At 29.2% G+C, this 12,814-nt stretch overlaps 1 protein-coding gene across 1 annotated transcript in view; it reads left to right on the top strand.

The window, feature by feature from the left end:
* Positions 1-999: 999 nt before the first annotated feature.
* LOC105843157 (D(2) dopamine receptor) overlaps positions 1,000-12,814 on the top strand; it is an 81,063-nt gene continuing 69,248 nt past the window's right edge. The window contains exon 1 of the mRNA XM_065795591.1: positions 1,000-1,108. The gene's annotated coding sequence lies outside the window, so the exon portion shown is untranslated. The remainder of the gene's footprint in view (positions 1,109-12,814) is intronic.

Consider the following 12,814-nt stretch of genomic DNA (forward strand, 5'->3'; position numbering starts at 1 on the left):
GTGGACTGGTACAACTCTTTCTAACCTTTTAAATAAAGAAATAAAGTCTTGTTGACTAGACCTAAACAACGGTAGAGTTCAAGGTTATGACAGCAGGTCTAATATGGCATTTTTTTTCTAATTCTAAAGATGTTCAAGCTTGAATTTTAACAGAATACCCACTAGCCTCATTTACACCCTGCTATTTATGCCCCTGCTTCTTTATCTAAAAATTTGAAGGAAAACAATCCCAATAAAACTGCTCTTGATCAGAAAAAACACGCTACTAGAAGGTAGAAGGGAGCCGCAACTACGTTTGCCCCGAGTGCAGCTAACCCTAAGAACGGCCCTGTCAAAACTATTTACTATTTAAATATTTTCACTTTAATGCTCAAATGATCAAAGATTTTAGGAAATCTAATGCTCAAATTATCAGAAAACCCAAAAGCTTTGTTAGGGTTGATAATACTTGATGGAAATAATTTATAATAAATAAAATAACTCCTAATGTATTAATATTGTTTTTAAAATTGGTTTGATAATTATTTCATTTAAAATTTCTTTTATAATAAACTCGCAATATTAATAAAAGCAGTAAGAAGTATTTGTTTTTTAACTGTAAAGTATTGACTTCAAATAACTTCTCAGAAAAATGGACATTTACAATAATCTCCCTGAGGTATTATTCATTAAAAAATCATAACTGATATAAAATAATTTAAATTAGGTTTTTTTAGTAACGTTTTTATAACATAAAAAACAAATATAATTGAAAAGCTATGTCATAAAATTTTTTTTTAAACAATCTAAAAGTTAATCAAGATGGAGAATGGCAAATATGCGCAAAATTAATAAAGAAACCCACCATTTGCATCGTTCCCAGACTGCACCAATTTTAAAATATTTATTAATAATCTTTCAACGTTTCAAAATCCCATTGAACTAAAAACACAATTAAAAGGTCATAACCATTTAGATTTTTTGATAATAGAGAACGCAATAGCTATTTTTTTCTGAAGCATTTATTTTGGTGTTAGCAGTTGCAATAATGATTTGGTAATTAAAAAAACATCTAAACGTTGTTATGGCTGCAGATAATTAACTACGGCAAAGGAAAATAACTTGAAAGGTAAGATCTGTATTTTTATTACAATATCTTGCTCGTATTTACAATATTTTTTTAAATCAGATTAAATGGTTTAAAAGCATACTCTTCAGTTTGCTACTGAGATTGTAATTGTATAGAGTTTATATTTAACATTTTAACTTTTCTAAGCTTTATAAACAAATATTTGGAAATAAGTAATTAAAGCAAAAAAGCAGCAAAAAAACCAAAAAGCTTAAAGTATTATTATACATACATTTTCAAGTAACACGATTAAAATAAAAATTGATAAAATTTAAAAAAACGAGTTTAAAGATGTTGTTGATTCCGTTGCTTTTTATAATTTATTTTATTAAATTGAAGTTTTATAAATGTCTTTTGGTTTAAAAGTGTATAATTATGATTTATCTGTTAAAATGTGCATTTTTTTAATTGAAAAACTTAAAAAACTCGTTTCAAACAGTTATTGAGTATCTTTTTTATGCTAGTACCTTGTTAATTATAAGTACCATATTTATGGTAGTATTTTTTTCTAAGTAAAACAAAAAACGGAACTTTGATTTTTGTTCGCTGTTATCAGTTACTACAGCTGCTGCAATCCTTTCTAGAAAATCTTAAAACAACAACTAACCAATGAAACCCGCAGAAAGGTAGATCAGGTCAGTTGATTTCAATGATCGGACCATATAAAATTGACCAAGTCAAGTCTTTGTTTGTTTTATTTTTTACCTTTTTTTAATCATATTTAGTTTTAAATTGCGTAATTTTCTTTACGAGTGCGTTTTTTATAATATTTTGTTTATTTTTGACTTGTTTAAACCCAATATCATGTCCGACTATTTTTTTAGATTCTTGCGTGATTTGGTTCTAATTTTGTTTTAAACTTTTGCGTGTTTTTGATCCAAATTTAAAAACTTGTTTTGAGCTACTTCTGAATGTATCAACAACATTTCTAAAGTTGTCGATAATTTTAACGTTTTAAGTTGTAAATTTGCAAAACTGTTCAGCTTATCAAGTTATCATCTCAAAATAATATCATTTTTCTTCTTTTTTCTTATTACAGTTGCAATGACCAACAATATATATATATAAAAAAAAAAAAAATACTAAAAACGCTAATGAAAGTTTAAATGAGATTAAGCTACTTAAGTAGGCGGCCAAATAAATTTAGGGGAGAGTGGGGTATTGGCGAACACCTAAGCGGAAATGCGAATTAAAGACACCAGTTATACAAAATTGATCATTATTATTGCTTATCAATTAGTTTAACTACTCAGTCACAAACCCTCAAAAGGAATTTTTAAAAATCTTATTATAAAATAAAAATTTATGCCAGAAATAAAACCATTGGTGTTCGGAATTACCCTGCCTACGTGGGGTAATTCCGAACACATTGGGGGGCAATCACAAGCACTGTTGTGTAATAGCGAATAAAAAGCTAATTGTAATAACTAAGTCTAAAAACTATATTATGCAACAAAAACAAAAAAAAGGAGTGACTTTATTTCCATAGAAGCTACAACAGAGTGTTACTCAAGAAAAAAGTTGCATAAAATTATCAGAAAAATTTAAAATCAAATTATAGTGAACAACATCCGCAGCTTCATTACACTACTGCACGTCTGGAACTGAGCATAGGATCCCTCCTCAGCAGGTAAAAAAAAATTGTCGAATTTATTTTTTTACAATGCTGTTTTGACCATGTTCGGAGTAACCCCGCGTTCGCCATTACCCCACTCTCCCCTACTACATTGATAACGCCAGGCAACTGTCAGAAGATTGAAAAAATTAAATAACAATAAATAAAGTTAAAAGATTGCTTTTGTTATATTAGACTGACTGAATATATCAAAGTTTTTGAGTTAACAATTTATTGTAAGAAGTCATGAATATTCATATTCATTTAAACTCAAATAATAAAGATTACGCTTTACGCATGCGTCGATAATCCAACGTTCGACTTTTTTACTTCCTTGAAAGAAAATTCCTTGGTTCCCTCATAATTATATTTTAAACTTGGAAGGAAAATCCAAACCTCTTTAATACAAAATTTTATCAATCAAAAAAAAAGATATAAATAGAACAATCGACTAGCAAATAGTGGAGAGTTTAATCAGAACGCTAAACCAGTAGTTAATTTTAATTTTACTTATTATTTTTTAATAAAGAAAAAATATAAATTTTAATTTTATCGGGAAAATATTAGTGACAATGGCGCAGAAAATAATAATAATGGTAACGACACAGAAACAATTTTTTCTAAGACTAAAATTTTAAATATTAAATACTATTTAGTTTACGAATCTGCGCAATATATTAAAATAAAATACGCATTTATTATGTTGAAATTTAACACCCTAAGTAAAATAAAAGTGAAATAAAAATTTTAAAAAATTTAAAACTTTTACGACATAAAACACAATATGTTTTACGAAAAAGTGGTGCAAATACGATAAATAAGATTGACACTTTAAATTTGTTCAACAACCGCGTAAAATCGTGGTGGTGGAGGCCAAAGTATTTTTGTTCACAATTTAAAAAATATTCTCCTATGTAATTACCTATTCCTTAATGAAACAGATTGTGAGAAAACATAAATGTTAATACTGAATTATAAAAAATCAGGTAGCTAGCAAGTAAACCAGATAGCTAGCAAGCAAACCAGATAGCTAGCAAGCAAACCAGTTAGCAATTTAAAAAAACTTAAAATGCTAGCTAAAGTTCATGTTTTAGCACAAACTAAATTAAATTCAATAAGGGATCGTCCGTAAAGTATGTACGCTCGGAGAGTAAGAGGAGGTCTGCAAACGGCGCATATGAGATGGGGGGGGGGGACAGTAGGTCAATTATAAAAGTATGGAGACACTAAATTTAAAAAAATGTCATAAAATGTTGGGTTGGTAGGTTAAAAGCGTAGGTACTTTTAGAAGGTAGTGGGTACTCAAAAATGCGTATAGTAAAATGCGGGAGGAGGGAGGGGGAGGGGGTAAGCAAAAAAAAAAGCGTACGTACTTTTTGGACGACCCCTAAAAAATGAAAGTATGACGGAATCAGTCAAACAGAACTTGTTTAGGCATGCTTTAAATAATGTTAAACAAATTACAGAATATTATTCCAGCAATATAAAAGCTGAACAGAATGACTAAGAATTCTTCGACATTACACAATAATATAATAACTAAAAAATTTTTACATTAGCAATGCGTGCACAGACAGAAACAACACAGACTTATCATTTTTCTACTTTTATAATTACTAATAAAACAACAATTAATGTTAAAGAGTTTAGCTTTTAGCACAAACGAAGAACTTAAGGACTCAATTGAAAAAAACACGTGGAGTACTTTAAGGCTCAATTTATAGACGGTTATAATTTTCTTTTTATATATATTTATTTTCTATTTTCTATCATTTCCTTGATTCTTAATGATAAAAACAAAAAGTTACTTTAGAAATAATGATAACGAATTGTTAATACTGCAATAAAAACACTTCAGCAATTCAAAGCCAGATTAAGACGTCATTTAACTCATATGCATTTTAATTGTAATAGATTTTTTTAAATGCTAATTTAGTTATCAAAATAATTGATGCTAATTTAGTTATCAAACTAAATTAGTATCATAATTTATTACTAAGCTAAACTGATTAGGTTTAATATTATTATCAAGAAAATCAATAATAGTATTATTTAGAATTTTCAAAAATGCTATTGAAAATGTTTTCGTATAAGGTTCAAAGGTTTTTGTTGTTTTGCATTTATTTAAATTTAAAGAATCTTTTTTTAAGTTACTTTACATTTACATTATTTATGACTCATAGTTTATGATAATGTGAAAGAAGTTTTATTATTTGTGAAGAAGCCAATAAGGCCCTCGGTATCATAAACCGTAAAAAAAAAAAGTAGAAACAAAAAAATAATTATATAATAATTATAATATTCTCAACAAATTTAAAACCAAATTATTTATTTTTGCGAAACTTTAGTTAATTCTTATTTATTTATTCAAAAATTTAAACTAAGAGTCTCATAAAATATTTTATAGCCATTACAAATAGTGGTGGATTCCCAAAATAATAAGGACCGGAATGCGCTTGATTTGGTTAGGACGAATTGTTGAATATATCGTCGGTATACAAAGCCCATTTTTGGCAGTATGAAGTTATTTAGTATTTTAAATATAGTTATTCAAGGGCAAAGGATAAAAGCTTTTGCTTTTTTGCTTGTGCATTTAACTATCTACAGGAAAAAAAAAGTTTCTGCGGTTTTTCTCTGACTTTGGATTAGAACATCAAAATATTGCAAAGTTTTAGGGGGTTTTATTTATTGTTTAGCCGTTCTAAAAAAATTTATATTTACTTAAAATTAGGTCCTTATAATTGTGATATGATAAAAAAAGAAGTTTAAGACTGTTATTAATTTTTATTCAATCATTTTTTTAAATATAATTTTTTTTTTAATACCATTTTTATGACCTGATATGAGAAATAATTAACAAACATTTTTTTGCATCATTTTTGAAACTATATTTTCTTTTTTAGACTAAGTTTTAAACGCTAAAAGTATTTTATCACATTATACCAAATTAAGCGCGTTAAGTTTGTCATAAACGATATTTCGTCTGGCTATTGAAGTTAATGCGTTTGGTTATTGTTAAATATTTATCATAAGACTTTAATTGATTCTTTTGTTTGTAGTAATTTAGGTGCTCCCAGAAGTCCTTTTGGTCTTATGACAGAGCACCGTGGGAAAGCATTTAACTGGAAGTTCACGCCCCCTTCCGTACCAATGTCACTTTTTGGGCTCGAACTGGCGTCGAACCTCGGACCTCTGGGTTCTGAGCCAGAACTCTAGCCACGGCTGCTCAAATTCTAGTGTCGATTGAAATGGCGGGCTCCTTGAGTACCTAAAAGGTCAGAAGTCTGTAAAGGTTTATGTGCCGTGCCGTAAAGTATAAACTCGGAAGGGTGCTATTGCCGCATTTAAAAGACAGCAACATATAGTTCAAGCTAGTAAATCCAAAATTAGTTCACTTCGCACCAGAGCTCGTCTAAGTGAATCCAATTTTTGTTTTAAAAATACTGTTTACTATGCGGCGATGAAGCGAATGAAGAGGCTGAAAAAAAGAAAACGAAAAATGTTCGGCGTAAAACTTATGAAGTTGTTAACATTGAATTCAAAGAATCGATTCAGAAGGTTGGTCGGTATCGGTCTGATGACGTAACAAAAAATGTTACTGCACGAATTGAGTATGAATATGATTTAGTTGCTGCTGAGGCTAGGTACCATAATAGTTGATATTATTCCTTCTTGAGACCAAATTTTCAAAAATCTAGATTTAGATAACAGAACAATTAAGAAACTATTGAAATTGAAGTTTGGTAATTAAAAAACCACTGAAAAACCGGGCAGATTAACTTTTATTTTTAAAGAGCAAACGATCTCTTACTACAATATAAAAGAACAATAACACTTTAAAAATACTGCTTTGTTCTTCTCACCATTCTTTACGAACAGTTTATGTGCCAGTAGTTTCGTAAAGCGTTTGCATTTGTCTCCGAGTCCACCATTTGTATTAAAATCAATGGGGTCAATATACTGTGTTCATCTTCTAGAATTCGTTTTAAATATTCACGTTTTTTCATTTCTTTGTGTCTACGGAATACCTGTTTTTTGGTTGTTTTATGGAGGACTTGGAATTTACTTGAGTTACTCTAACATTAAAATATGCAGTTTCTTCTTTTCTCCGAAACCCTTTTGCTTTCATATTCTTTTAGTCAAGCACTTTGATATTCTTAACCAAACTTAGTATGAGAAAAAAAGCCTACTGGCACATAAACGGTCCGTAAAGAAATGTGATCCAAAATAAAGAGGAAGAGTGATTACAAAACTTAAAATTTGTGGCCCTAATCATTCGAGAGGACATCCAATCATTAGTCTTTGATAATACCAATTATCCCTTACCTAGTCGAATGTTTGAAGATATTGTTATAGATTAAACGATATTTTGGAGTCATTGACTTTTTTTTGGAGAAAGTAATTCTTAAAAATAAATGATCTAAATTAGAACATCTAAAATTAGTGTGTACGATTATCAGCCTCAGTTCTATGTCTGCTGTTAGGCCTAGATCTTTTAAATCAAACTTACAATTTGGTCTCTCAGTATTTCTTCATCGACGCTTTGGTTCAAAACGCCTTATACAAATCCTTATTGTCTTTTTGTTTATGCACATCCTACAATGACACTGTAATAAATGAGGTATCATCAGTTCTTCATCATCCACTTTATATCTTTCACCACAAACTAACTCATTTCTTCAATATGTTGCCGACAATGCTGATTTAAATGTAAAGACTCTAGACGATAATAACACGCTTTACATAATAAGTATCATTCAAATTGTTTCCGCAAAAAGTTCAGTTACACAAGATGATAAAATACGATGAATAAAAGAAGTCCCTTCAGCAAAAGGCTTTGCGCCAAAAGCTCATGCGTCAATACAAATCTATCAAAATGATGGTGTAGTTGATTGATGGTGTAGAAAAATAAATATGCAACATTTACCTTATAAAAGTGGAATGGTTTTGTCGAACGTTTAATAAGTAATATGATGAACTTTTCTTAATCCAAAATTTTATTTTTACCATTTTTTTTTAACAACCAGCAAGTAACTTTAGCACTATATAAACTACATTGTGCTTTACAAAGGACACGAAAATTATGGCCACGAGGTATGCGTTATTACTTTCGATCAACCTCTGTATGCAAAAGCTTGAGAATTCGTATCTGCAGCACCTGAGGGATCTAAACAATCGAAGATTGTAATAAGACTTGAAGGATTTCATTTAATTATGTCATTATTTGGATCAATTGCTTATATTATGTAAAGTAGGGGCAATTCCACATCAAATCACCCAGCCCATTGAACCATGTGTCTTCCTTTTTGTGTTATATTTTGATACATTATTCCTAATTATAAAAAAATATTGCAAGCAAAACTTCAGATAAAAGAGTTTAGCGGTTAACAAGATACTGCAATTTTAATACTGACCTGGTTTCCCAAAATGACCCGGTTTTCATAACACTCTGAAAAAACATTTTCCTTAAAATAATAAGAAATAAAAATGTCAAAAACATGAAAATGAACATATATAATGTTTTTTTGATGCTGAATTCAATAAATGTACTTAAAATGCTCAAATATAAAAAGAACATGCATAAAAATTAATAAAACAACTAGTTTCTATAAACCAACTTTGGGGCCCAATATCTCAAAACACCCCCACCAAAAAAATTTTTTTTTTGCTGTTAATATTTTCAGCTGTTAATAATCTTACTAGGCACAAAAAATCTAACTGGAAAAACAACTAAAACATACGGAACTTTAATTTCAAAGATGTATTACTTTTTCAAGAAATTCCCAAAAAATATTTGTAAATAAAATAAAGTTAATCGTAATTTAAAAAGTTACTTAAATATACAAGATTTTTAAAGGTATCAAAGATAAAAGTTATTTTGACTGTGTTTGTAATAGTTTACAATATTGCTCCCATTTTACTGGTACTTCCTCTATTTCAGCATTTTCAAACACATAGTTTTTACCAGAACTAGAGCAAGCTTGTGGAACAGATAGTTTTTTCAATATGTTGGTGTTTGGAATAAAACAGTAGTCATCTCTTTCAGGCCAGTTAAAACAGATTGATGGACCATTTGGATGAAGAAACTTAACTTTAGCATCAACTTCTTCCAAGTTGGTTTTAGTTACAATGCCGATCCACCACTTATCATCACAGACTACAGCGACATAACAACCTAAAGTGACAGTATCAAGTTGAGATATCTCTTGTTTCTTTTTAAGATTGTGGATTATTGTATAATTAGTGTCTGTACTATACCTCTTTGCCACAACCCTTTTATCTCTAAAATGTATAAATTGATGAAAGCTACGAGTACCACGTAGAGTTGTTACACCAGTGTACCTTTCTTTTTGCTCTTCACGTTGCAATTGTAAGTCTAATCCTCTTATGTAAATGAAGTTAACAACCTTGATTTTATCAATACAAAGTTCATACATAGCTTCTGATGTGAGAATTTGGTTTCTGTACGGTCGTTTTAAACTTTCTTGTGCTGTTAATCTTTTTTCAGTACCACCAATCCCATCGCCTGGTGACTTTTCGTGGGATGTGGCAAAAAAGTTCCATTCAATTTTAAGGCAAAATTCGCTCTCTAGTTGGCATAGATTGTAAAAGCTTTTACAATTTTTGTACTGTCCTGCGCAACCATCAGTGAGTAAATGTAATTTGGACAGATTGGAAAATTTTATTTTTAATATTGGTATGATTAGTTGGAATATTTTGTACACATAAGTTACATCATGTATAATGTCATCTGATATAAAACAGTAAGAAATATGTTTCAGTTCACCCTGTATCATCTTTATAGTATATGACTAATGGATGTAAAGAACATTGTTTGGTGTTCCAATAATAGCTCTGTATTTCATCTTGGACAACAAAAGCATAATTTTCAGCAAAGTCGCCAATAATGATAATATTTGATTGATCCATATATTGTTTCATTTGGTTAAGGTACTGTGATTGAGAGTGAGCAATAAAAGAATGAGCTTGTAGCTTTTCAAAATAAGATGCTAATAGTTCAACAAACGTTGGAACATCAGCTGTTAAACTTAATAGTGTTGCACGGTCAGTAGTTTGCCATTGCTTGTATCTCAAAATCATCTTCGTATTCTCCAAAAATCTCATACAAATATTTGGTGAGGGGTTCTTTACCAGGACAATCATCACACTGTGCAAGCATGCATTCTTTGTTTTCTACTGAGCAAACGGTTTTTGAAAGTAAGTCCTTATACTTTAGTGCAATATTTAAAGCATCTACTAGCAATATGGCATTTTGGTGATAAGAACAAACACAAACAGAATGTGTACCCCTTGCATCTGGCAAAATGCACCACTTTGGTCTAAGTGAAGCAAATTTTGAGTAACTTATTTGTATTTCTGGATTGTTTTCTTTGTATAATAAATATAGTTCCTTTAAATTACACAAAGCAGTTTTTTTTTGTTTATGGACGTTCTTTTGAATGCTAACATAATCTTTTTTTCCAGGCATAGTTCTAAATAAATCACTTGAATCATAAAAAAGTTTAACAGAATCTTCTATTTCTTTTTGTAAGACTTTCCCTTTATACAAAGGTGAGATAGCCAACAATCCTTTTTTATTAAAAAGTTGTCTAGCCTTTTTTGCTTGGTATTCTGTAACTGCAAAGTTATTTTGTACTTCTAATATTGACCAACTTGGGGGTGCCAGTGTTAGAAGTTGAACAATAGTCCTTTTGTCAGAACATAGAATTTTTTTTTTTATCAAGCTCATAATTTCATCAAAGTTTTCAGCCTTCTTTTTAATGTCATTTGGTTCATAACACAGTTTTGAGGGAACATTGAATTGACTTTCAGTTTTTCTAGTAAGGTTACTAACCATTTCGTTGATGCGCGCAACTTTTCGCTTTCTTTCTGAGAGTATATGTTTTGATGACTTTGAATGAGATTTTAGAGGAGATATATTAAAATTTTTAAGTTCTTTATTGATCTCCTATCTTTTTGATTTGAATGATGATATTAGAAAATCTTCATCTTGTTCACCCTGACTTTGCTTCTCTTCTTTAAGATCTGCTTTTTTGGTAATCTTTTGCTTACAGGGTTTGCAAAGTTTCTTCCCAGGAGCAATATTTAAGCTACTTCTCATCATGTCTTGTGACTCATTTATTGTAACTACTCTAAGATTTTCTAAAAGTAATTGAATTGTATATATAATTGCATATAGCTTTATGTATTTTGTATATAGTATAATTGTATGCATAGTTGTATATAGCTTATCTGCACAATTGTTTAAAACATTGTTTATGTTTTGGAAAACACAAATTAAAAAAATATATGTATTAAAATACTTAAATTCCACTTTTACTTACTTGTAATTTTCTTTGTATGTTTTTTGAATGGATCACAGCATGCTTTCTGCCATATAGGATACATTTTCAAATAATTTGTAGCATGTTTTTCACATAATGTATTAAGTTTGATAGTTCAATGTTACAGCGTAATGATATAGCTATTTTTTCTTCGTTGCTTAAAGTTCCAATAACATCTTGTTGGCCTTTGCATGCATCTGATGTCATTAACCCAATAGAACACATCTTACAATAAACTACTTTGTATAAATGTTTTTTCCTACTTAATTTTTAGTAAAAAAAAAAATTTAATATAGAAATAATTCAAACCTTTTTAGAATCCCACTGTTGTATAATTTTTTACATTGATAGATATTATTAATTTTCTTTATAGATATATTTATATTTATATACAATTTATATATATATCAAATTGTTAATTTGTTAAAATTTAAATAAAATTTACGAATGCTGTTTTTTAACTGAACTTTTTATAAACTAGTTATTATAAACTTTTACAAAAGTTGTCAAAATTTTAAAAACAAATGCACATCCATATCACACTAATTCAGTTTTTATATAAAACAAAACAGGATGTTTTTTTCAGTTGTTAAGTTCAAATAACTAAGTTATCATATAATTAAGACTTCCTTAAATATAACAAAATTGTTTTTTTTTTAAGGAGTCTTTTAACTAAATATAATATTTTACAGAATTCAATTTGAAAGTATTTTAAAATAGCTTATTGAAAATTTGATACATCTTTGAAATTAAAGTTCCGTATGTTTCAGTCGTTTTTCCAGTTAGATTTTTTGTGCCTAATAAGATTATAAACAGCTGAAAATATTACCAGCAAAAAAAAAATTTTTTTGATGGGGGTGTTTTGAGATATTGGGCCCCAAAGTTTTTTTATAGAAACTAGTTGTTTTATTAATTTTTAAGCATGTTCCTTTTACATTTTAGCATTTTAAGTACATTTATTGAATTCAGCATCAAAAAAACATTATATATGTTCATTTTCATGTTTATGCCATTTTTATTTCTTATTATTTTAAGAAAAATGTTTTTTCAGAGTGTTATGAAAACCGGGTCATTTTAGGAAACCAGGTCAGTATTAAAATTGCAGTATCTTGTCAACCTCTCAACATTTTTAGCTAAAATTTTATATGTTAACTTTTCTTTTTAAGATGCAACAGCCGAAGAGGTTTTTAAAAAATTTGAAGACCCATGGTTCAAAATTTTCTAAATTTTGGGTGATTTGATGCTGAATTACCCGTAGTATACAAGAGGTGCTTTCGTTAATTTATGCACCTAAGTCATTATAAAAAAATGCTCAATGCCCGTGCAAGTGCTGCTAGATTACGCAAGAGCTGTTAGACCCCATACATTACTTCAGCTCACTGTAGCAATAAATACTATTAAAAAATCTTGTTATTTATGACAAGATAGTTGCGAATCCTAATATTACCATTGAAAGTATTAAAAAAAAACATAATTTCATATAATGATATTAAAAGTGACAATAATGAAATATGTTAAAGATTACTTTATCAGTTCAGTGAAAAACTAAAATCATTTGAAAAACGAGGCAACAAAACTATAGATACATTATTTTAATATGGTGTCGACTGCTTATAAGAGCTGAACGCATTGGAGATTAGCGAGCTTATTTGAACAGCATTAAAGAAATGCTTCCTTATTTCCACGCATCGAAACATTTACCTTACGTTAAGTCTGCGCATCTGTATTTGCAGGATATGCTACAAT

This window comes from Hydra vulgaris, chromosome 04 (assembly GCF_038396675.1).
Source record: "Hydra vulgaris chromosome 04, alternate assembly HydraT2T_AEP".
Lineage (NCBI taxonomy): Eukaryota > Metazoa > Cnidaria > Hydrozoa > Anthoathecata > Hydridae > Hydra > Hydra vulgaris.